Raw genomic sequence first — 8,979 nt, 5'->3', positions numbered from 1 at the left:
TGCCACCATTCCAAGAGTCCCCCAGATGTCTCAGTCCATTCCAGAGGAACCTCGTTTCCCTTCACCAGTTCGTCTTTCACGCCGAGGATCGACTCACACCAAGGTGGCACGTGGCACAGCCCTGTGGGAAAGCCTCGTGGGAAAGCCTCGAGGGACAGCCTCGAGGGAAAGCCACAGATCCCTTGATCCACGTGACAGGAAGCGTGACACTACTGCTGCAGCTCGGGAGGAAAGCACACGTGCATGCCCCCACTCGAGACGAGGCCTAACTCCCCTGGGGAGACTCAGAAGCACCCCAAGATCCATGGCAACACTGGAGAGGAATCCTCAGGTTCCGGCCCCGACTCCACACAAGGACTGAGGCCCCGGCATGGACGGGAGAGGAATCCCGAGAGGTCCCCTAGCAACTCGCATGGGGACTGGCCTTTCCTGAGGCCACCAGAGCGGGTCCCTGAGGTCCCCGTCGTAACTCGAGAAGACCTGCCGCAACTCGAGAAAATCCAGGAGGTTCTCCCCTCCAGGAGAGATGAGGCCCATTTCCGCTGAGGCGTCTCGAGGCTGATCACACCTCCCCTCTGGAACTTCGAAAGGGTCCTTCACACCCTTGGTGCAAATCAAGAAGTTCCCCGACATACCCGTCTCCACTCGAGAGGAATCACGAGGGTCCCGCCCACATCCAGAGGAGCCCCGTTTCCGCCTCGCAGCTCGAGATGAGGGATCCTTTCCCTGCTTCGTCGGGAAAGAGTTCCCGGCGTTCCCGTCGCATCTCAAGAGGAGGCCCTCTCAACAGGAACGGCGAGAGGAACTCCAGGGTCGTGCCACCATTCCAAGAGTCCCCCAGATGTCTCAGTATATTCCAGAGGAACCTCGTTTCCCTTCACCGGTTCGTCTTTCACGCCGAGGATCGACTCACACCAAGGTGGCACGTGGCACAGCCATGTGGGAAAGCCTCGTGGGAAAGCCTCGAGGGACAGCCTCGAGGGAAAGCCACAGATCCCTTGATCCACGTGACAGGAAGCGTGACACTACTGCTGCAGCTCGGGAGGAAAGCGCACGTGCATGCCCCCACTCGAGACGAGGCCTGACTCCCCTGGGGAGACTCAGAAGCACCCCAAGATCCATGGCAACACTGGAGAGGAATCCTCAGGTTCCGGCCCCGACTCCACACAAGGACTGAGGCCCCGGCATGGACGGGAGACGAATCCCGAGAGGTCCCCTAGCAACTTGCATGGGGACTGGCCTTTCCTGAGGCCACCAGAGCGGGTCCCTGAGGTCCCCGTCGTAACTCGAGAAGACCTGCCGCAACTCGAGAAAATCCAGGAGGTTCTCCCCTCCAGGCGAGATGAGGCCCATTTCCGCTGAGGCATCTCGAGGCTGATCACACCTCACCACTGGAACTTCGAAAGGGTCCTTCACACCCTCGGTGCAAATCAAGAAGATCCCCGACCTAGCCGTCTCCACTCGAGAGGAATCACGAGGGTCCCTCCCACATCCAGAGGAGCCCCGTTTCCGCCTCGTAGCTAGAGATGAGGGATCCTTTCCCTGCTTCGTCGGGAAAGAGTTCCCGGCGTTCCCGTCGCATCTCAAGAGGAGGCCCTCTCAACAGGAACGGCGAGAGGAACTCCAGGGTCGTGCCACCATTCCAAGAGTCCCCCAGATGTCTCAGTCCATTCCAGAGGAACCTCGTTTCCCTTCACCAGTTCGTCTTTCACGCCGAGGATCGACTCACACCAAGGTGGCACGTGGCACAGCCCTGTGGGAAAGCCTCGTGGGAAAGCCTCGAGGGACAGCCTCGAGGGAAAGCCACAGATCCCTTGATCCACGTGACAGGAAGCGTGACACTACTGCTGCAGCTCGGGAGGAAAGCGCACGTGCATGCCCCCACTCGAGACGAGGCCTAACTCCCCTGGGGAGACTCAGAAGCACCCCAAGATCCATGGCAACACTGGAGAGGAATCCTCAGGTTCCGGCCCCGACTCCACACAAGGACTGAGGCCCCGGCATGGACGGGAGAGGAATCCCGAGAGGTCCCCTAGCAACTCGCATGGGGACTGGCCTTTCCTGAGGCCACCAGAGCGGGTCCCTGAGGTCCCCGTCGTAACTCGAGAAGACCTGCCGCAACTCGAGAAAATCCAGGAGGTTCTCCCCTCCAGGCGAGATGAGGCCCATTTCCGCTGAGGCGTCTCGAGGCTGATCACACCTCCCCTCTGGAACTTCGAAAGGGTCCTTCACACCCTTGGTGCAAATCAAGAAGTTCCCCGACATACCCGTCTCCACTCGAGAGGAATCACGAGGGTCCCGCCCACATCCAGAGGAGCCCCGTTTCCGCCTCGCAGCTCGAGATGAGGGATCCTTTCCCTGCTTCGTCGGGAAAGAGTTCCCGGCGTTCCCGTCGCATCTCAAGAGGAGGCCCTCTCAACAGGAACGGCGAGAGGAACTCCAGGGTCGTGCCACCATTCCAAGAGTCCCCCAGATGTCTCAGTATATTCCAGAGGAACCTCGTTTCCCTTCACCGGTTCGTCTTTCACGCCGAGGATCGACTCACACCAAGGTGGCACGTGGCACAGCCATGTGGGAAAGCCTCGTGGGAAAGCCTCGAGGGACAGCCTCGAGGGAAAGCCACAGATCCCTTGATCCACGTGACAGGAAGCGTGACACTACTGCTGCAGCTCGGGAGGAAAGCGCACGTGCATGCCCCCACTCGAGACGAGGCCTGACTCCCCTGGGGAGACTCAGAAGCACCCCAAGATCCATGGCAACACTGGAGAGGAATCCTCAGGTTCCGGCCCCGACTCCACACAAGGACTGAGGCCCCGGCATGGACGGGAGACGAATCCCGAGAGGTCCCCTAGCAACTTGCATGGGGACTGGCCTTTCCTGAGGCCACCAGAGCGGGTCCCTGAGGTCCCCGTCGTAACTCGAGAAGACCTGCCGCAACTCGAGAAAATCCAGGAGGTTCTCCCCTCCAGGCGAGATGAGGCCCATTTCCGCTGAGGCGTCTCGAGGCTGATCACACCTCACCACTGGAACTTCGAAAGGGTCCTTCACACCCTCGGTGCAAATCAAGAAGATCCCCGACCTAGCCGTCTCCACTCGAGAGGAATCACGAGGGTCCCTCCCACATCCAGAGGAGCCCCGTTTCCGCCTCGTAGCTAGAGATGAGGGATCCTTTCCCTGCTTCGTCGGGAAAGAGTTCCCGGCGTTCCCGTCGCATCTCAAGGGGAGGCCCTCTCAACAGGAACGGCGAGAGGAACTCCAGGGTCGTGCCACCATTCCAAGAGTCCCCCAGATGTCTCAGTCCATTCCAGAGGAACCTCGTTTCCCTTCACCAGTTCGTCTTTCACGCCGAGGATCGACTCACACCAAGGTGGCACGTGGCACAGCCCTGTGGGAAAGCCTCGTGGGAAAGCCTCGAGGGACAGCCTCGAGGGAAAGCCACAGATCCCTTGATCCACGTGACAGGAAGCGTGACACTACTGCTGCAGCTCGGGAGGAAAGCACACGTGCATGCCCCCACTCGAGACGAGGCCTAACTCCCCTGGGGAGACTCAGAAGCACCCCAAGATCCATGGCAACACTGGAGAGGAATCCTCAGGTTCCGGCCCCGACTCCACACAAGGACTGAGGCCCCGGCATGGACGGGAGAGGAATCCCGAGAGGTCCCCTAGCAACTCGCATGGGGACTGGCCTTTCCTGAGGCCACCAGAGCGGGTCCCTGAGGTCCCCGTCGTAACTCGAGAAGACCTGCCGCAACTCGAGAAAATCCAGGAGGTTCTCCCCTCCAGGAGAGATGAGGCCCATTTCCGCTGAGGCGTCTCGAGGCTGATCACACCTCCCCTCTGGAACTTCGAAAGGGTCCTTCACACCCTTGGTGCAAATCAAGAAGTTCCCCGACATACCCGTCTCCACTCGAGAGGAATCACGAGGGTCCCGCCCACATCCAGAGGAGCCCCGTTTCCGCCTCGCAGCTCGAGATGAGGGATCCTTTCCCTGCTTCGTCGGGAAAGAGTTCCCGGCGTTCCCGTCGCATCTCAAGAGGAGGCCCTCTCAACAGGAACGGCGAGAGGAACTCCAGGGTCGTGCCACCATTCCAAGAGTCCCCCAGATGTCTCAGTATATTCCAGAGGAACCTCGTTTCCCTTCACCGGTTCGTCTTTCACGCCGAGGATCGACTCACACCAAGGTGGCACGTGGCACAGCCATGTGGGAAAGCCTCGTGGGAAAGCCTCGAGGGACAGCCTCGAGGGAAAGCCACAGATCCCTTGATCCACGTGACAGGAAGCGTGACACTACTGCTGCAGCTCGGGAGGAAAGCGCACGTGCATGCCCCCACTCGAGACGAGGCCTGACTCCCCTGGGGAGACTCAGAAGCACCCCAAGATCCATGGCAACACTGGAGAGGAATCCTCAGGTTCCGGCCCCGACTCCACACAAGGACTGAGGCCCCGGCATGGACGGGAGACGAATCCCGAGAGGTCCCCTAGCAACTTGCATGGGGACTGGCCTTTCCTGAGGCCACCAGAGCGGGTCCCTGAGGTCCCCGTCGTAACTCGAGAAGACCTGCCGCAACTCGAGAAAATCCAGGAGGTTCTCCCCTCCAGGCGAGATGAGGCCCATTTCCGCTGAGGCATCTCGAGGCTGATCACACCTCACCACTGGAACTTCGAAAGGGTCCTTCACACCCTCGGTGCAAATCAAGAAGATCCCCGACCTAGCCGTCTCCACTCGAGAGGAATCACGAGGGTCCCTCCCACATCCAGAGGAGCCCCGTTTCCGCCTCGTAGCTAGAGATGAGGGATCCTTTCCCTGCTTCGTCGGGAAAGAGTTCCCGGCGTTCCCGTCGCATCTCAAGAGGAGGCCCTCTCAACAGGAACGGCGAGAGGAACTCCAGGGTCGTGCCACCATTCCAAGAGTCCCCCAGATGTCTCAGTCCATTCCAGAGGAACCTCGTTTCCCTTCACCAGTTCGTCTTTCACGCCGAGGATCGACTCACACCAAGGTGGCACGTGGCACAGCCCTGTGGGAAAGCCTCGTGGGAAAGCCTCGAGGGACAGCCTCGAGGGAAAGCCACAGATCCCTTGATCCACGTGACAGGAAGCGTGACACTACTGCTGCAGCTCGGGAGGAAAGCGCACGTGCATGCCCCCACTCGAGACGAGGCCTAACTCCCCTGGGGAGACTCAGAAGCACCCCAAGATCCATGGCAACACTGGAGAGGAATCCTCAGGTTCCGGCCCCGACTCCACACAAGGACTGAGGCCCCGGCATGGACGGGAGAGGAATCCCGAGAGGTCCCCTAGCAACTCGCATGGGGACTGGCCTTTCCTGAGGCCACCAGAGCGGGTCCCTGAGGTCCCCGTCGTAACTCGAGAAGACCTGCCGCAACTCGAGAAAATCCAGGAGGTTCTCCCCTCCAGGCGAGATGAGGCCCATTTCCGCTGAGGCGTCTCGAGGCTGATCACACCTCCCCTCTGGAACTTCGAAAGGGTCCTTCACACCCTTGGTGCAAATCAAGAAGTTCCCCGACATACCCGTCTCCACTCGAGAGGAATCACGAGGGTCCCGCCCACATCCAGAGGAGCCCCGTTTCCGCCTCGCAGCTCGAGATGAGGGATCCTTTCCCTGCTTCGTCGGGAAAGAGTTCCCGGCGTTCCCGTCGCATCTCAAGAGGAGGCCCTCTCAACAGGAACGGCGAGAGGAACTCCAGGGTCGTGCCACCATTCCAAGAGTCCCCCAGATGTCTCAGTCCATTCCAGAGGAACCTCGTTTCCCTTCACCAGTTCGTCTTTCACGCCGAGGATCGACTCACACCAAGGTGGCACGTGGCACAGCCCTGTGGGAAAGCCTCGTGGGAAAGCCTCGAGGGACAGCCTCGAGGGAAAGCCACAGATCCCTTGATCCACGTGACAGGAAGAGTGACACTACTGCTGCAGCTCGGGAGGAAAGCGCACGTGCATGCCCCCACTCGAGACGAGGCCTAACTCCCCTGGGGAGACTCAGAAGCACCCCAAGATCCATGGCAACACTGGAGAGGAATCCTCAGGTTCCGGCCCCGACTCCACACAAGGAATGAGGCCCCGGCGTGGACGGGAGAGGAATCCCGAGGGGTCCCCTAGCAACTCGCATGGGGACTGGCCTTTCCTGAGGCCACCAGAGCGGGTCCCTGAGGTCCCCGTCGTAACACGAGAAGACCTGCCGCAACTCGAGAAAATCCAGGAGGTTCTCCCCTCCAGGCGAGATGAGGCCCATTTCCGCTGAGGCGTCTCGAGGCTGATCACACCTCCCCTCTGGAACTTCGAAAGGGTCCTTCACACCCTTGGTGCAAATCAAGAAGTTCCCCGACATACCCGTCTCCACTCGAGAGGAATCACGAGGGTCCCGCCCACATCCAGAGGAGCCCCGTTTCCGCCTCGCAGCTCGAGATGAGGGATCCTTTCCCTGCTTCGTCGGGAAAGAGTTCCCGGCGTTCCCGTCGCATCTCAAGAGGAGGCCCTCTCAACAGGAACGGCGAGAGGAACTCCAGGGTCGTGCCACCATTCCAAGAGTCCCCCAGATGTCTCAGTATATTCCAGAGGAACCTCGTTTCCCTTCACCGGTTCGTCTTTCACGCTGAGGATCGACTCACACCAAGGTGGCACGTGGCACAGCCATGTGGGAAAGCCTCGTGGGAAAGCCTCGAGGGACAGCCTCGAGGGAAAGCCACAGATCCCTTGATCCACGTGACAGGAAGCGTGACACTACTGCTGCAGCTCGGGAGGAAAGCGCACGTGCATGCCCCCACACGCGACGAGGCCTGACTCCCCTGGGGAGACTCAGAAGCACCCCAAGATCCATGGCAACACTGGAGAGGAATCCTCAGGTTCCGGCCCCGAATCCACACAAGGACTGAGGCCCCGGCATGGACGGGAGACGAATCCCGAGAGGTCCCCTAGCAACTTGCATGGGGACTGGCCTTTCCTGAGGCCACCAGAGCGGGTCCCTGAGGTCCCCGTCGTAACTCGAGAAGACCTGCCGCAACTCGAGAAAATCCAGGAGGTTCTCCCCTCCAGGCGAGATGAGGCCCATTTCCGCTGAGGCGTCTCGAGGCTGATCACACCTCACCACTGGAACTTCGAAAGGGTCCTTCACACCCTCGGTGCAAATCAAGAAGATCCCCGACCTAGCCGTCTCCACTCGAGAGGAATCACGAGGGTTCCTCCCACATCCAGAGGAGCCCCGTTTCCGCCTCGTAGCTAGAGATGAGGGATCCATTCCCTGCTTCGTCGGGAAAGAGTTCCCGGCGTTCCCGTCGCATCTCAAGAGGAGGCCCTCTCAACAGGAACGGCGAGAGGAACTCCAGGGTCGTGCCACCATTCCAAGAGTCCCCCAGATGTCTCAGTCCATTCCAGAGGAACCTCGTTTCCCTTCACCAGTTCGTCTTTCACGCCGAGGATCGACTCACACCAAGGTGGCACGTGGCACAGCCCTGTGGGAAAGCCTCGTGGGAAAGCCTCGAGGGACAGCCTCGAGGGAAAGCCACAGATCCCTTGATCCACGTGACAGGAAGCGTGACACTACTGCTGCAGCTCGGGAGGAAAGCGCACGTGCATGCCCCCACTCGAGACGAGGCCTAACTCTCCTGGGGAGACTCAGAAGCACCCCAAGATCCATGGCAACACTGGAGAGGAATCCTCAGGTTCCGGCCCCGACTCCACACAAGGACTGAGGCCCCGGCATGGACGGGAGAGGAATCCCGAGAGGTCCCCTAGCAACTCGCATGGGGACTGGCCTTTCCTGAGGCCACCAGAGCGGGTCCCTGAGGTCCCCGTCGTAACTCGAGAAGACCTGCCGCAACTCGAGAAAATCCAGGAGGTTCTCCCCTCCAGGCGAGATGAGGCCCATTTGCGCTGAGGCGTCTCGAGGCTGATCACACCTCCCCTCTGGAACTTCGAAAGGGTCCTTCACACCCTTGGTGCAAATCAAGAAGTTCCCCGACATACCCGTCTCCACTCGAGAGGAATCACGAGGGTCCCGCCCACATCCAGAGGAGCCCCGTTTCCGCCTCGCAGCTCGAGATGAGGGATCCTTTCCCTGCTTCGTCGGGAAAGAGTTCCCGGCGTTCCCGTCGCATCTCAAGAGGAGGCCCTCTCAACAGGAACGGCGAGAGGAACTCCAGGGTCGTGCCACCATTCCAAGAGTCCCCCAGATGTCTCAGTATATTCCAGAGGAACCTCGTTTCCCTTCACCGGTTCGTCTTTCACGCCGAGGATCGACTCACACCAAGGTGGCACGTGGCACAGCCATGTGGGAAAGCCTCGTGGGAAAGCCTCGAGGGACAGCCTCGAGGGAAAGCCACAGATCCCTTGATCCACGTGACAGGAAGCGTGACACTACTGCTGCAGCTCGGGAGGAAAGCGCACGTGCATGCCCCCACTCGAGACGAGGCCTGACTCCCCTGGGGAGACTCAGAAGCACCCCAAGATCCATGGCAACACTGGAGAGGAATCCTCAGGTTCCGGCCCCGACTCCACACAAGGACTGAGGCCCCGGCATGGACGGGAGACGAATCCCGAGAGGTCCCCTAGCAAATTGCAAGGGGACTGGCCTTTCCTGAGGCCACCAGAGCGGGTCCCTGAGGTCCCCGTCGTAACTCAAGAAGACCTGCCGCAACTCGAGAAAATCCAGGAGGTTCTCCCCTCCAGGCGAGATGAGGCCCATTTCCGCTGAGGCGTCTCGAGGCTGATCACACCTCACCACTGGAACTTCGAAAGGGTCCTTCACACCCTCGGTGCAAATCAAGAAGATCCCCGACCTAGCCGTCTCCACTCGAGAGGAATCACGAGGGTCCCTCCCACATCCAGAGGAGCCCCGTTTCCGCCTCGTAGCTAGAGATGAGGGATCCTTTCCCTGCTTCGTCGGGAAAGAGTTCCCGGCGTTCCCGTCGCATCTCAAGAGGAGGCCCTCTCAACAGGAACGGCGAGAGGAACTCCAGGGTCGTGC

This window comes from Budorcas taxicolor, chromosome 16 (assembly GCF_023091745.1).
Source record: "Budorcas taxicolor isolate Tak-1 chromosome 16, Takin1.1, whole genome shotgun sequence".
NCBI lineage: Eukaryota > Metazoa > Chordata > Mammalia > Artiodactyla > Bovidae > Budorcas > Budorcas taxicolor.
This window is presented reverse-complemented; position numbering follows the sequence as displayed.